This window comes from Henckelia pumila, chromosome 4 (assembly GCF_033568475.1).
Source record: "Henckelia pumila isolate YLH828 chromosome 4, ASM3356847v2, whole genome shotgun sequence".
Lineage (NCBI taxonomy): Eukaryota > Viridiplantae > Streptophyta > Magnoliopsida > Lamiales > Gesneriaceae > Henckelia > Henckelia pumila.
The window spans coordinates 93,362,144-93,379,814 of record NC_133123.1 but is presented as its reverse complement, the minus strand read 5'-3'; the positions used below and the strand labels follow the sequence as shown (position 1 = coordinate 93,379,814).

Sequence of the window (17,671 nt, the reverse complement as noted above, 5' to 3'; positions counted from 1 at the left end):
AGATATAACATAAACAGCACCTGAGCTGAATTCAACTCAGGCGTTCCTGACCCAGTTCAAAGGTGAAAACAGACAAACTAATGTAGTAGCAATGACCCCCAAAAAAAAAAAGTTTCCCAGAAATAACTAACAAATTAACTTCTGAAGTAACAGAATCATGACTTCATCAGATTTCATGAAGGAGTAACAGAAGGATCTCCAAGTGATCCCCTATTCTACGAACGGATTCTAGTGCAGTAAGGATTATCAACAAGATGATGAAATGGAATCAGTAAAGTGAGGCTCCACTTTCTGGCAGCTTCTTGGACCTATAATGCAATTGACTAAATTAGACGACTATCTCTCGAGAAGACAGGACCTACTAAACCAAGCGACGATCAAAATCAACGTTTTTGCTTCTGAGACACAAAACGGATTCCTTGCTTCCCCAGTTCAAAATTCTTGGCCTTTCCCTCATCAAGATCTATGCAGACAGTTGATGTACCCTCAAAGACTTCTATTACTGTTCCCTGTGCCTGAAAAGAGATAAAATCGAGAAGTTAAATACCTATGCACCAAGTAATTGAAAAAGGTTGATCATTTGAAGAGGAACAAAACACCAACACAACCGGAAACTGTCAAGTTGGATTGGCAATACTTTATCAAATCACCAATTCTATGTTTGGGCAAGAGGGAACATTGTCTTGGAATCAGATTTCAGGAAAAACCAATTAAATATTTAGAAAAAAAAATTAATTATTTACAATTTAATTTTGGATCGCACATGGCCCATCCTTGGTACCAAACTCAACTAAAACCCTTGAAATCTAAGGTATCCTATAACACTTCATTTCAAGAGACTCACTCACCAGGCGTTTGTGGAAGCTGATGAATTTCCACCCTTTTCCCAGCAGCGTTTTTTCCTAATTTTTGTAATACCCAGTTAGCATCAGTGAACTCCTTCATTGTGTTGTCTTCTTGCCATTGAGATGCATCTTCATCTGCTTGTGCTGGTCTCCTACGTTTTGATCTTGGACCCCTGGTATATGTTATCTCTTCCTTCAGGGCAGTCTGGCTTCCGTACTTTGAATTGTTGGGAATTTTGAACTTTAAGTAAGGCTTATGATCTTCTTCTGATGCTTGTGGAATCGATGGAATGCTAACTTCAGGCTCGTCTTCTGCATACATCGTAGAAGATTCTTTGTTCCTTCCTGCTGAACTAGGATATCAGATCCACTCCTTGCAGATTCAATATCTTCGGTGGCCCTTTTGCCAAGTTTCTGAATGCTTATTCTTTGGAGAAACAGACTCATACCCATCATTAATGTCAGAGGGTTCTGAATTATCATTCTTGATGTTAATCAAGTTACCCCCACGTAACATGGAAGCTTTCACCGGGTCGGCATGGTAATGCCCTGCAACTCGAAAGATAGATGATTTTTTTTCAGCAAAAACAATAAAGGGGCCAAAACTACTGCAAGATGGAAAAAGAAACCTTCTTATCACTGGCTCAAACAGATCTATGAGTAATAAGTTTGTATCACGCGCTAAAAACAATAAAAAAAATAATTTTGTAACTCTGTTTCTCCAACATGAGACAATAGACATCTATCCTCATCTTGTAAATTTGGAAAATCATAGCCTGCAGAGTGCAGATACGTAAAATGATTTGTGCAGACAATACGGTCACATTTACATTGCATTGACTGATGAACCTTCATCAAATGAAAATCAAGGATTTTAAGTTTTCAGAACATTCACCGAAAGAGTTTTTTTTCCCAATTTCTGTTAAATTGAATTCAAGAGAAAGAATATTTAAGATGTGTGGCTACATGCTCGTAGATATCACTAGCGTGCAAATAGCCAAATAATGAATACAGAATTCCCAAAAAGATTCAGTTACTGGTAAATAACAATTGATAATGTGTAATTTTCTACAGAAAATGACCTTTAGCAGAAACTTGATACCCAACATATCACGAGCATGCAAGACTTGAATACCCAACAAGATTCAGTTGTCAGTCAGTAAATAACTACTTAAATTGTGCAATTTCTAACAGAATATGATGTTTTGGCAGAATAAACATCTAATTGTGTGCCCAGCAAAGCTGACCAATTCAATAGGAAAACGTATACACACAACATCACATAGAACTTACCATTTGATGAAGTCAAATCTTGTCCCTTTCTAACATTTGTTGCGTCAGATCTAGGAGTACTGGAGATATTTCTGCTTCGTCCACCCAAATGTATAACTAGCTTTGGTCCTTGAGCACCCTTCGCCACATTACCATCGTTGCCAATGTCCTCCTTGTTAGACAAATCATGAGGTTTATTACTTCTTATTTTGACTGTTCTCGATGTCTTATTTCCATTTGTTGCTGTAACCTCGTCTACATATTTGTGTTTAGAGACACCAGATTCATCAACTGAAAAAATGGCTTCTATTAAATTTCCAGTCACAGGATCAGAAATTTTTTCTTTCTTTTCATCACCTGGTCTATATCCAGACAAAGGTCCACCCATGTGATCTTCAAACTCTGGGGACCATCAGTTCCATGCGTAAAAGATGTTTCATTCCCTTTTTTCTTTACATACTTCTTGTTCGAGGTCTTTTTTCCATTTTCTTTGTTCTTTCTTGGTGAGTTATCACCTATCCCTTTTAGAGAGAACTTCAATGAACTGCTGGGTTCATTCTTTGGCAACAGAGATCCACTCTCTTCATCATCTGAAAAGGGTGAAATGTCAAATATTTCTTCTTGCGTTGGCAAACCAGCAGCTGCCTCAAGCTAGCAATCAAATCCTTATCGGCTTCGTCTCTTCTTTTCCAAAGCTTCCTGAACAGCCTCGTCAAGATTCCTAACCTGATAATGTGAGAGATATTAAGGGAAAATATGAGAAAGGGAGAGTTTACATGGCACACATATCTAAAAACCAGTTAAACCAGAAAATCTAACTGGCAGCATTCTCCGCGACAAGTAGGGCACACATATTGGAGATTTCCATCAACTTGAAATTGAAGGTACTTGGCATCACTACAATGGTGACCAGAAAGGTTGAGGCAAGAAAATCAAAGTACGATGCAATTAGATAGCGACTACTAAACAACCAGCAAGTTCTCTACACTAGAACACAAATTTGATGTTGTGCCAGATAAAAACAAAGCAACTTGAGAAAACAACTAACAAATTCCAACTAGTCATTAACCATTCTGTTAGGAGATGGAAATACCAACTTCCTTGAGAAAGTCATGGATCCATCCTATCGTTATGTCAATTACTGTTGACCAATTTGGAAAATATGGCCAAACTGATATTGCACATGCCTACAACTCAAGCCACGCATTCATGCCAAATCCTGTGATTGGGGTGCTAATTCAGGAGCCAAACAGCAAGGCAATGCAGTATAATACGTAATTGAATCCGCCCAGATGTTCTTATATTTCCAGTGACGAAAGGGAAATAAAAAAATGTTTCTGACTAAGTAGTGAAGACTGAAGAGGAAAAAGAAAGAAGATATTTCACGGCACAAAGCTGTGTTTTTTGGGGTTTCTGTTCACTTTTTTCACACAAAAATTTGTGAACATTTTTAAGAATGGCGAAAAGTGAAATTTTGATATAGTATTTGGCTTATATATATTTTGTGATGGGATAGGTAAAATAGGTAATAATTTGTTTAAATTACGTTTTAAAATAACTAATTTGGCAATTGAAAATATGACAACGCCAAAAATGAAAGGAAAAGGGCAACTGAAAAGGGTTGAGGAACAAGTTTTAGAGAAAAACCTGATCCCATCACAGGGACAATGTACCCAGCGTTGGCAGATATCACAGCAAACCATTGGTGTTGACTCGGAATCTCTGTAGACCTGCAATTTTTAGAAAATAAGCAATCACCTTGTTTTGCATTAAATCAAGTCAATATGTCACCTTGTTCATATCAGGTATGTAGGTCACATGACTCACATTTGGCGAATGAATACTGAGGATGCACATAAATCCACAGGAATATCATAGGCACTATGGTCGTACTTCAAACAAACAGGGGCAGTAGTTTCCCTTGACAAATAATCTTCCACACAGCATCCACCCTCAAACAAGTATACCCCAGAAACCATCCTGCAGCAATTCCAACACAGAATAATGAGAGGAGATACTTATGGTTACAAAATTTCCATGTTTTCTGGAGCAGAAAAGTGGATAAACCCTAAGATAAAATTTATGGGGGCAAACATTTATAAAGATATAAATAAATGCCCACACTATATATTCAATATATTTGTCATAAATTTCAAAATAATTATGCCTAGGTAGTTCGTTAATTAATTAAAGACTTGTTAAAAATCTTCAACTAAGGCATTAAATATAATTAAGATATTAAATTGTTTTGTATATGTTTAAGTTCGAGTCGATTGATTCAATTAGAGCTTCAAGTGTCATTAATAAACTTGGTCAAATTAGAGAAAAATATTAAGGGATTGCTTTTCTTCTGAATAAAAAAATATGAAGAATATCCGGGGATTGCTTTTCTCCTGAATTGCCACTCAGAGTTTAACACCTTCACGGTTTCAGCTATATATGCAAATGTTACTATCACGATAGGAAAGCAAAACCTATGAGGATACAATGACATCAGCATGGTTGTCACGATTGCACCCTGACCCCTCAGAAAATAATCCAAAAAACTCTCACACCATTTTTGTGATTGTGGTCAAATACTAAAACCCATTTTTAAAAAATCTCAACAATTGTAATTCGTCGAAAATACGCACTAGTACTTTATGCATCAAATGAATTGAAAAGAGAACATGATATCAAAGAGGTTGATATTATATTTCAAAAAAAAAAAAAGTGGATATTCTTCAGCTAAAAATCTATATTAATTTTTTATCTGTAAACATTGGAGAATCTAAGATGTAAAAGTAATTCCATCGGGACCAGGTGAGTGGTTTAAAACAACTGACATGATATAAACACCATATTAAGTGAGAGGACTTTACAAAAATAAAATAAAAACAAACCCCCCCACCCCCCAAATCATGATGTGCTAGCTCAGAGAAGCTTCCCTAGAACGCATACTAAAAGCTCACATTCGATAATGAATTTGGTCAAAACACTGAGGCCAGATAATGAAACGCTTAGATCTGCATGATCCAAAGATCAGTAGAGTCACAAGGATAAAAGAAAATATAAAGACAGAAAAAATTCAAGAGTAAAAAGGGAAACATTCAAAAATGAAATTCATACCGAACACTTTGGACCATTTCCTGGGTCAGAAGAACCACAGCTGTGGACACTTTGTATGCTTAGGACACAAATAAGGACAGTGGCCTACATTCTGCATGTTTAACAAAGGTGAACTAAATTGAGCGTAATATAAATATTGGTATAGTTGCAAGAATAATGCGATACGCAGAGCCACCTTAATGAGGGAGGTTTGCTGGCAAGTAAACCAATGGTATGCGCCATCATAATTCTTTTGCAAAACACAACTTTATTGGGATCTCCGGTCCTTCGACAAACTAGGGAGAAAGGCGAAAAGGCAAGGAAAAGTTGTATCTACATTTTCATTAATTTCCATAAACAATCAGAATTTATATGGGGCCTTCAAATCAGATTGTCCAAGAAAATATTTGAAGGGTAAAAAAATTTGCGTCCTCACTCCATCCTGGAAACATATTAAATCATCAACTTTTAATGAAAAAAGGTTTATTTTTAAGTAAATGGGTTGGTCAGAGCAAAAATGTTTGTGCCATGTATGCCTCAATTTTTTGTTTATTGTGCTAAACTGACAATCTCCATACACAATGGGTGAGAGGCACAAATTTTCTATAGAAATTTATCACAGCAGCATAGCTTTTCCGTAATGATACAGCACTATCTATAGTTCAGATTTTTAACAATCACCTCACATGTTCGGCATGAGGGGCAACTCCAAGAACTCCAATGAAAAAGATCTGCGAACCAAAAATTCCATCACAAAAGGTACAACTTACAAGCTTGCTTTCCACAATTTGTTGACCACATATTAGTACCTCTATTTCGAGACCAAGATTTTAGACAGCTCCTGTGATACTTCTTGCCACAACTATTGCAAGCTAGCATTTTTCCCATCCTTTCACTTCCGTCATTTTCCCCGCAAAAGCATAGCCGGCACATTACTTTGGTATTTGATTGACCCCTCTCTTCTCCAGCGACATCTCTCACATAACCCTGATAATTTGGTAAGCAGGTCAAGGAAACAGACGACTTTTTTAATCAGAATTATATTTACAAAACCTTAAAAAGGAAAGTATTCAAATGCATGTACCCTGAATAAAAATAAACTCGCATTAACCAACATGGTCACACGTGTGAGTACTATGCATGTAATTAGCATATCCCTACACATTACAAGTCAAAAGAATTCACTAATAACGGGTCGATTACTAAAACTAGATTCGTCAGTGACCATAAAGAAAATCTTAACTGTTCATAAAATCATGAACTAAAAGTTATTAATACCGTTACCAACAATTCGGCGACAAGCGACAATATCTGTTGCCGTTACACAATAACATTTAATTTCCAATTCAATTGATATCCTTAAAGGGCAACACCATCAAGTTAGCCGGAATCCGGATCATAAAAGCGGGTAAGAAACTGCTAATGCAATTATAAATTTCCCATGCACACGAGACCATGGTTTGCCCGGAACAGCCATTTAAGAACGGAATGGCGCTTATCACATCAAAGTTTCAGGCACATGATGTCCTGTAACAACTGTCGATTTCAGAAATTGGCGTCATAGAAGGTATCGGACATCACGAAACATTTTTTATGCTCTGTAGCGGCGCTTTTTTAACAAATCATGGTGATTTCTTGGGATTCTGAGATGATTTTTTTTGTTATGATGGTGAATTTTAAAATTTCTGAACTTTTTTAGTTTTCTTCCAAAAACTTCCACGGCCGTCCACGACAATTCCGTTAAATGTCAATAAAACCGGAACAGTAGCCTATACGAGAGACCTCAGCATCCGTGCCCTGACTGCATGGTCAAATTTTTCACATGGAAAAGAACTCCAATGCGGAGAAAACATTTGCTTGATCTCGTTGTAATCAACCCCAAAAACTATAGAACATATGCATTACAATACCTGATGCAAACATGTGGAGAACACATTTAGGGTTTTTTTTTGTGACAATAGACCTGTCAAGTTTTTAAAATTCAGACCTCAGTGATCGAAAAACACGCACGAGGTCTGTATCTTTAAATTCTTGTTTGCACAGACCTATTCTTGCAATTGACTCAACACATTTACTGGTGGATATTACCCAATAAACTACAAAATGCATCGCAATATCAAATGCACTACACTAAGGCGTATGATACGCGGAATTGAAAAGAAACATTAGTTTGGCAAAAAAAAAACACACACACACACATTGCATGAATACTAAAAACCCTCACCATCTTATCACCAGACTCAAACCTCCTCGCATAATCCTCGGCTACGCTTGAGGCGGCGGCAGCTTGTTTCTGCAGCGCGGTCCTCTTCACCTTTGCGGAAGCATCAGACGCTGACACTCCCTCCCCAGCAAGGGTTTCCGGAATTTGCGGAAGCGGAGCCGGGGAAACAATAACCTTGGGCACCTTGACCTGAATCGTGGCATTCTCCCTGCCTTTGATCAACCACGGGTCGTTCAAGAAATGCTCGACCCCAGCAACATCCTGCAAAAACTCCTTCAAGCCCTTCTCGCTCTGCAATCTTCGAGGAAACCCAAGTGTGCAAAAACATATCTTTCGACTGCAAACAACAGAGACAAAGATTTATCCCAACTGAAAACCCCACACACACTCCACTGCGCGTAAATCTACACATGGGTCGAAAAATAATGGGCTCAGTCCACAGATTAAGAGAGAGATTACCAGGTAATTGGGCAAGCAACATGAAAAGCCATCAAATTTGAAAACAATTATATATATTTCTTTTTTAATTTTCCTTTGAGCGAGTGGTGTGATGGTATTATTTATTTTTACGGTGCACGTATATTGGAAAAACCCATAATTATTTCCAGGGGGAAGAGGGAGACGATGGCAATTTGTTAATGATTAGGGCTCCGTTGGCTTATATATTCTCGGGAAATATGATTTTCCTCCACTCTATTTTATGGAATTGTAGATTTGACCCTTTCATATTATTATATATATATATATATTACATTAATTAAATTTTCCGATTAAAATAATTTTCCATTATTGGCTCGTCATGGGGTATAAAAAGATATGATTTTATTATATTTTTATTTAAATTAAAAATATTCTTTATGCTAGTCTAAATATCGTATAGTTGTTAAAGATTTATCGACAATCAGGCTTGAACTAACGAATCGTATCAAGCCAAATTATTAAGAAAATTCTACGATTTGAAGACGTGAATTTGGCATCGGCTCCAAATATTCTAAAATTTTTGTAAAGTTTTCAAACTTTTACCTAATCAACTAATGTATGTAAAAAGAATTTTAATTTAAATTTTATATGCTAAAAAAAATACATTTGATAGTTGTGTTTGTATTGAATATTTTTATCATTTTGTTGTTGTTTTGCATGCATTTCTGTGTTTTAATTACGTATTTTGTTCATATTTCATATTTTGTGTCTACATGATTTGTTTTCCGATTTTTTTGTGTAGGTTGTGCGTTTTGGAGGACATATAGACAGAACCTTGGAGCGAGGAAAATGATGCAAGGCATTTTTTAAGAACATTACTTTGACCGATCGATCAGTCAAAGTCTACCGATCGAGCGGTCATACGAAGAAAAAGCAGAGTTCGAACCAGAGTTTTGGCCGCTCGATCCTCAAGAGTCTACCGATCGAGCGGCCGTATGAAGAATGAAAACATTAGGGGTTGGAATTTTAGCTCGCTCGATCCGCAAAAGTCTACCGATCGAGCGAGCGGGTCTGTTCGGGAAGAATTTTTATTTTTGAAAAACTCTTTTATTTTGGACTCTAGCCTTTTATTAGGGCTTATTTTCTGTTTTGTTAGGATTATTATCAGAATTTTGAAGCTTAGAGACCAAGTTTTCCTTGGCGACTAGGTTTTGTTCTATCTTCTCTTAAGATTTCTTCTTTTCTTTTGATTTTTCTTTCGTTTTTTATGAATCGTTGTGGCTAGACTTTAGAACTTGGTTGAGGAAGACAAGCCCTTGATTTTGTTTATTCATGAGATTTTGATTTTTAGTGTTTAATTATTATTGAGTATCAAAAGTTGTTCTGATTTATTTCATGCTTGTGTGTGAGATTTTTGGATTGATCGCCCTAGGATTTCACTATACAATCTACTGCTAAATTAGAATTCAAATCCGTAATTGTTTGAATCAACTAATTTGCGAATCAACTATGATTGATATTTTCCTCTTGTGAATTTATTAAATTGTAGGAACAACAATTGACTAGGCTAAATACATCCGCTTGTGTATGTGTTATCTAGATTCGTCAGTTTCACTAGTTTGCATGCTATCGTGGATTTAAATCTAATCGCTTGTATTGGGTTAATTCATTGGTAAGGGTTAACTTAGAATACTTGTGTCTAATTAACTAAGATTAAGGTGAAACAGAAATTTGATTTTCAATGATGAATATTTGATAGGATTAATTATTTTTAGGTAATCGATGATCCAAAGAATAAATTCAAGGGTGTAGTCGACCGATACCAAGGCTTATTTCTCATTGATTTCTGTGTTATAATTTAATCTTGCATGATAGTGATAATATTTACTTTTAATTGCTGTTACTTTTTAGTAGTTAATTCCAAACTCAAAACTCCATTTATTTTATTTTAGAACACACTAAATTTCCCTTTTCTCGTGGGAACGATCCCTACTCACACTACTGCATATTTTGTTTATTTGATTTGAGTTGGGTAATTTAAGCGTGACACGACTTAGCGCTGCCAAATTTTGGCGCCGTTTCCGGGGAACGGTGTTTAATTTATTGTGTCTTTTTATTTTGTTTAATCTCACTCTCTTTTATTTTCTTTGTTTCTGGTTTTTCTCTGTCGTTCATGCTTTCAGAGATCGAAAAACTTTACACAGGAGAAGGAGAGAAAGTCGTAGAAGATAGGAAGAGGACGAGATTCATACTGAAATTCCTAAGGAAGAGATGGCGGAAAACGCAAATCTGAGCCTGAGACAATTGGGCACTCCTGATCCAAACCAACAGCCTTTATGCATTACTTTTCCTACTTTAGAAAATAATGCTACATTTGAGCTTAAATCTGGATTAATCCACTTACTACCCTCTTTTCATGGTCTTACAGGTTAGGATCCTCACAAGCATTTGATGGAATTCCATGTGGTCTGCACGAGCATGAAACCCCATGGAGTGACAGAGGAGCAAATCCAACTCAGAGCCTTTCCTTTCTCTTTTAAGAGTGCTGCTAAAGATTGGATGTATTACTTACCCTCTGGATCCATCACGACCTGGACTGAGATGAAGATGATCTTCCTGGAAAAATATTTCTCAGTTCTAGAGCAGCAAATATCATAAATGAAATATATGGGATCAAGCAATTTACAGGGGAATCACTTCATGAATACTGGGAGCGGTTCAAAAAGTTGTGTGCTAGTTTCTCGCAACATCAGATAAGTGAAAACTTGTTAATTCAATACACCTATGAAAGTTTGTTACCTCATGATAGGAGTATGTTAAATGCGGCCAGTGGAGGAGTCTTTGTGGATAAAACTGCAGTACTAAGCAAGGAACTTGATTGAGAATATGGCTGCAAATTTTCAGCAATTTGGCACCATACCATGATTGTTTCATGCCCCCGAAGTGAAATAATGAGGTAAATTTCATTGTATTCCTCTGTGCAACAACTGTATTGATCTGACGTATCTTGTGCGTACCAATGGCTGGTAGGGAATGGACTAGCTGCAAAGGCATGTGGTATCTGTGTATGCAGTGGGACATTGATACGGGACATGTGTTCCCTACACTTCAAGAAGAATACAGGTTGATAAGGTGAATGATACTGGCGGAATATTTTCCTGGACCTCTCCACTGCGGATCTATGATCAATATTCCAAATCATTCAATCCTGGTTGGAAGGAGATCAATCCAATTCTTAGAGACGGTAATCCTCAAGCGGATTCAAACTGGACCTCAGGCAAACCGCACAATCAGGCTTATAGAAACCTTACCCTCAAACATCAGCAGCGTACTACTAATTTCCAGCCCCCAGCGTGGAGTTTTCTCGTAATAATCTATAGTTAAGGATTTTGCAAATAATTACGTCTGTCTTTGCAAACAGAAATCCCTAAGAAAGTATCCAGAACTCTGAATAACCAGGATTGGACAGCTCGCCTCCGCAATCAACAAGCTGGAAGCAAAATCATTCATATGCTTTTCCTTCCCATAATCCATTTCCTAAACTCAAGAGAGAAGGCAAGTGCAATCTACTCTAAGGAATGAGTAGGAGTTGAAAGTCAAGTTGTATAGTTGTTGATGTTTCAACATAGGTGGTGATGAAAGAAGGTATGAAGGTGAAATGATGGAGTAGAACACCAAGGAAGAAGTGCACAAGTGGTTATGTTTTCCGTACTCTTTTGTTTATAAGACGGTTGCCCCTTTTCCCTTAGCTCTTATGGAGTCTAGAAAAGATGAAGGGATAAAGGGAACTTTATGAATCTTTTCGTAGTTGTGAGGTTAACATTAAATTGCTTGATGCTATTAAATAAGGTACCTCGATATGCAAAGTTTTTGAAGGAATTGTGCACATAGCAAAGAGGAAAACAGTCATTGAATAGGTGTGTTAGATAGTGGTGTTAGGTGAGATTGTATATGCGTTGATCCTTAGTATATTGCCTGCTCAAATGCAAGGATACAGGTTTGTTGTCTAATCCATTTCACTATAGGAATGTTAGATCTGGACCTTTCCAAAGCACCATGTTTATAAGGGGAAAAATTATAGGTAGCATCGATCAAATCGTTATGCCATATTCTATTTATTGAGGTCCTTGAAAAATCTTGGTCCTTTGAATATAACTGGAATTTTTCATGTCACCTAGTGTAGCTGATTGTTCTAATGCATACAATACTAGGAAAATAGTGGAAGATGTGTTAGTGATAAAGTGTTGTTATTTTAATTTTAGTATTTCCATGCAGATTTTTATGTGCTCGTCGGGACAAATGGTGGATCACAATAGGTCCTTTTCTGTGTTTGGCTGGACCATTCTTGCAAACATTCGATGACTAAAATTGATTTGAACAGTGGCACACATAGCTATGGAATTTGATGGATAAGGTTGGGGATGTGTTAATATTTTATGTTAGCCATGAAATTTTCTAACAGTGGATGTTTGTGTTTTTTTGCTGTTGATATTGTGAGTTTTCATTGGCTCTAGGAGTTCTTGTGTGTGGACCGGCTATTAATCGGTATGAATAAATTAAACTGGCAAGCGTACCAGGTCAAGTAATAATATAGTGGACAAAGGTCCAAGTGTCGAACCCACAGGGACTGTATAAAAATGATTACCAAAATCTATTTATTTCTACTTAATCTAGACTAATGAAAAAGGATTTCAGATTTTAAACTAATGAATAAAATTGCAAATAAAATTAAATTAAATAAAATAAAGCAGCAGAAAACTTTGGATTACTTAAAATTTGGGAAAAGTTCGATCAAGGACACACGTAGGTACCAGACAATTCATGCAACAAGCAATCGATCTAAGATATCAGACTTAATCTTAATTTACGGGAATTTTCCTAATTTATTCAAAGGTCTATTTCTAGAAAAATCAAACCTATTCAAATTTGACGGATTAATATTTCATAATTCTAATCAAATCCAAATGCATAAACACTGTGAAAATTCAGTAAAAACCTAAACCGCATAATGAAACCGAATTCTATTTCTAGTCAGTTTTACACTATGTTGAAAACCAAGGTGATCGAATTCGAAACCTCCTCTGTACAAATTGGAATCGATTAACCAGCAAACAATTAACTGGCCAAGAAATTTGTAAGGCAAAGATAAATCTGATAATCAATAAACTCAATTAAGTCTGAAAATCTCAAATAAATAAATCAAGTTTTTACATAAACTGTCTGGCCCAATCACGTGGCCTTGATCGAAATAAAGAAACTACTCACTAATAAACATAATTCAATAATCCAAAATTAAAAACATAAAATAAAAATACTAGAATAGCAGAAAATCTGAAGAACTCGCTCCTAGCCGCCGCCTGTGCTCTCCAAAGATCCAAAAGTTCGGAAAAAGGGCATAAAAATTCTATTTATATGGCCGCGCCAATTGGAATCTAATTCAAACTAAAAATCTTAAAACTTAGGTCATGCGGACACACGCGCGCGCGCGTAGTGTTAAAAAACAGCTAATTCTAAATCAACTCGCGCGCGCGCGCGAACTTCCCTGTAAGCTCTCTGGTCATCCCTTCTACGCACGCACGAGAAAGAGGCTCGCGCGCGTGCGGCTTTGCCTTGGCAGCTTCTTGATTCTTCTTCTGTGCACGCACGAGCAAGAGGCTCGCGCGCGCGCGCGGCTTTAACGCACAGAAATCCCAAATTTTGATTAATTTCCTACAAAATTCAACCAGGTGAGTCTAATGCAAACACATAACATAAAACACTAATAAAACTAACGAAAAATAACTTAAATGCATGCAAACTAAACACAAAATGCTATAAAATAATGCATACTAAATACACTTATCAACACCCCAAACTTAAACCTTGCTCGCCCTCGAGAAAGACATGCAAAAACAACATGCAAACAAAAACAAAAGTGAGGACAAGTCATGAAAGTGCAAAGCCTCTGAGAAGTTCAAGTACCAACAAAAATCACCGAATTGCTTTCAACTTTTCACAAGACATCTTCGATTTAATGTGAACTTGTGTGTGTGAAATGTCATTCCAGTTTCATACAACTTAGACCGAATTCGTCTCAAGTCTGCTTAGCAACCTATGACAAATCAGTGCAAGTTTCACTCTTCAAGTGTCTCCTCCTCTCAACAATCCTCTAGCACAAGCACACTTCCCTTGAGAATAAACACGCACCGCCGGATTTTGCACCCGACTATTGTTAAGCCCCATTATTACCCGCAGACTTAGCTATAACTTGATAGGATTAGAATTTCAACCCCCTCGTCTATAGCCCGGATGGAGCATCAATCCCATTGAACCCGCAGACTTAGCTATGGAACAGTAATTGGGATTTCAATCACTCTCCAAGCCCAGATTGAATTGTTAGTAATTTTTTTCTAAAAAATTTGATTATTTTTAGGAAAACACCCCTATTTTATCCGCAAACTTAGCCATGGATTTCAATTACGAAACCACAACCCGGATGGAGATGTTAATTTTCAAAAAATTTATCCAATCCCATTGATTTTTTTTTTCTTTCGCAAACTTAGTCACAACTAAGATAGGATTGAAAGATCAATCCCCTCGTCTATGACCCGGATGGAATTGGCTCTTTTATATATATATATATATATATTTTTTTTCAAAAAAAAACTGGTGCGCTCAAAATCATCAATGTAGTGCTAGAAATCATCGAAAATCAAAAACACAATCAAGATCAACAAACCACCTATTGCCGTGCAATGGTCAAACAGTCAGAAATTTCATCAATTCTTTCGCTACAATCCACTGGTTTGACATGAGTGCATAAAATATTCACGGTTTAACCTACAGTTTCTCATGTCCATTCAAGATCAAAAAATTTTCAAAAATCCATTTTTTCAACAAAAACTTCATCATCATTGGCAATCATGACTCAGTACACAAGCAACAAAATGAAATGCCATGTTTACGAACTGGATGCAACTACGACATAATAAACACAAATAGAATGACAAAAAACATGATAACTAAATAACTAAACACCAAACACCCCCCCCAAACTTATCAAAAGCATTGCCCTCAATGCTTCATAAAGACACAAACACAAGAACAACAAATAAACAAAGAACACATGCAATGCAAAACAAAAAACAGAATGCACAAAACATAAAAGAAACTCCCCTGGTGACTAGTCGTTGTCTGCCTCATCGGGAATGGAGGGATCCTGTGGGGCGACCAGAGCATATGGAGGTGGTACGGTGGACTTGAATGGGAATGGAGGTGGGTAAAGCGGAGCCGCTGGAAAGCCCGAAGTATCAAGTCCCAATTGCGTCGCCATGCTGCGCATAATGTCTTCCACATTATGTAAGTGAGTGGAAGTAGCCTGAAAATAACTCATGGCATAGTGATCAAAAGCTGAGCTCTCGATGGCCATGTCTTGCACGGTGCGGCGAGGAGGAGATGTTTGAGGTGCTGGTCGACTTCTAGAAGAACTCCCCACTTGAGGCTGACCGCTACAAAATTCTAAATTGCGCTTTGCTTTTTTAGATATAGCAAGCTTCGCATCGACGGTCTTGAAAGGTGGGAGCCACTCCTCATCGGAACTAATCGGCACACCCCGCCTGGCGACATAGGGCTGTGATTGTATGGGGAAAATAGAGACCAACCGTCGGATTCATCATGGAATACTGAATGGAATCGTGGATAAGGTTGCCCACATCAACCGGCCATCTCTTCGTGATAGCGTAAACTAGTATAGCCCTATCTGCTTGCACGTCAACAGTATGGAGCACGGGTAGAAATCGTCGGGCAATGAAAGCATACCACAACACCGGCTCAAGTTTCAGAAATCTCTCCGAAAAATGAGTGACACGGAGAGGATCATGCCAATGGACGCCCGTGTAACACAAATCGCTTAACATCAAAGAATAATCTGGAGTATCCTTAAAACGCCTTAACTGACTATCATCTACAGCAGGAGTATCATACAATCTATTCAACGTCTCGGCATCATATGATACGAGTTTGCCTCTAACAAAAGCTTTCGAATCATCCCTGGAAGGGGCATTGGCATAAAATTCCCGAACCACCGGAATAATGGCAGGTTCGGGTGCTCGACAAAACACAGACCATTTCCTTTGAATAATCCCCAAGGCAACAGATTCATTACAATCCAAAGTAATCCCACGATCAGCAATAAGATTTCGATGTAGTCGAGCATGCTCGTACCTTTCTTGGGCTTCCAAGGAGACAAATTTGTTGGAGAATTGAGCGGAGGATGAGGAGCTAGGGACAATAGGGCCTGATGAACGGACTCTCTTGGCAGGCATGGTGGTGGTCGGCCGGAGCAGAGGCGGTGGGCGGCGGTGGTTGTTGGTGATGCACGAAAGAGTGCACAAAAAGAGGATTCCTACAAAAAATTGAAGGCCCCAAATGCAAGCGCGATAAAAACTCCACAACTCTGCAATTTAAGAGAGAGAACTTCAAGAATTAATGGAGAAAGTGGAGTAGAAAAATTTGGGGATTTAGGGTTTAAGAGAAAAAAAGTAGAAGAGAAGGAGAAAAGGAATGAAAGAAAAGAGGGGGGAGGGCCCGTTTTTCTTTAATCTGCGCTCCTCGCGCGCGCGCGAGGAGGAGCCTCGCGCGCGCGTGAGTCTATAATTGCCGACACTGGATGGTTGTTCTGCGCGCGCGCGAGCAAGAGGCTCGCGCGCGCGCGATTGATCCTCAAAGTTTCTGGAGCGCACGCCTGCGCGCGAGCGAGCAAGGGGCTCGCGCGCGCGCAGTGAAACTGAGCAGAAATTCTACCTGCAATACGAGAAAAATGAGAAATAAAAAAAACAATAAAATAAAATAAAATAAAAAAATATATATATAATATAATAAAAATAATACTGGGTTGCCTCCCAGCCAGCGCAAAATTTATAGTCTATAGCCCGACTCTACCTCCCTTTTTAATTTGCCGGGTCTTGCAAGTCGACGGCGGTTTGTGTCTGATCCACAATACCACCTCGATAAATTTTTATCCTATGCCCGTTAACTTTGAATGCTCCTGTAGCCGGACTAAAAATTTCTACTGTACCATACGGCATCACTTGTTTGATAGTGTACGGTCCTGTCCATCTCGAACGAAGCTTCCCTGGAATGAGCTTCAAGCGTGAGTTATATAGTAAAACCTCTTGGCCTACCTCGAATTCACGCGAAACAATACGCTGATCATGCCACTTCTTGGTATTTTCTTTATAGATACTGGCATTTTCATAGGCCTCCAACCTAAGCTCGTCAAGTTCATTCAATTGCAGTAATCGTTCTTCACCTTTAGCCTGCACATCAAAATTCAGAAATTTAGTAGCCCATAGTGCTTTATGCTCAAGTTCTACAGGAAGATGACATGTTTTACCATATAACAACCTAAATGGAGAAGTTCCTATAGGTGTTTTAAAAGCAGTTTGATAGGCCCATAACGCATCATCTAATTTATTTGACCATTCTTTCCTGTTTGCATTCACAGTTTTCTCCAAAATTCTTTTCAACTCCCTATTCGAAATTTCAACTTGGCCACTAGTTTCGGGGTGATAAGGTGTTGCCACCTTGTGAGTAACCCCATATTTTGTCAAAAGATTCTCAAATTGTTGGTTACAAAAGTGGGTTCCTCCATCACTGATTATGGCTCTGGGGTACCATATCTAGAAAATATGAATTTTTTCAAAAATTTTATAACCACCCTAGAGTCATTCGTTCTACAAGCCAGTGCTTCAACCCACTTAGACACATAATCGACCACAACCAAAATATACTTGTTCCCCTCGGACGCAGAAAATGGTCCCATGAAATCGATACCCCACACATC

At 37.9% G+C, this 17,671-nt stretch overlaps 1 pseudogene; it reads right to left on the bottom strand.

The window, feature by feature from the left end:
• Positions 1-1,227: 1,227 nt before the first annotated feature.
• On the bottom strand, positions 1,228-8,043 carry LOC140861415 (uncharacterized; annotated as a pseudogene).
• Positions 8,044-17,671: the final 9,628 nt, after the last annotated feature.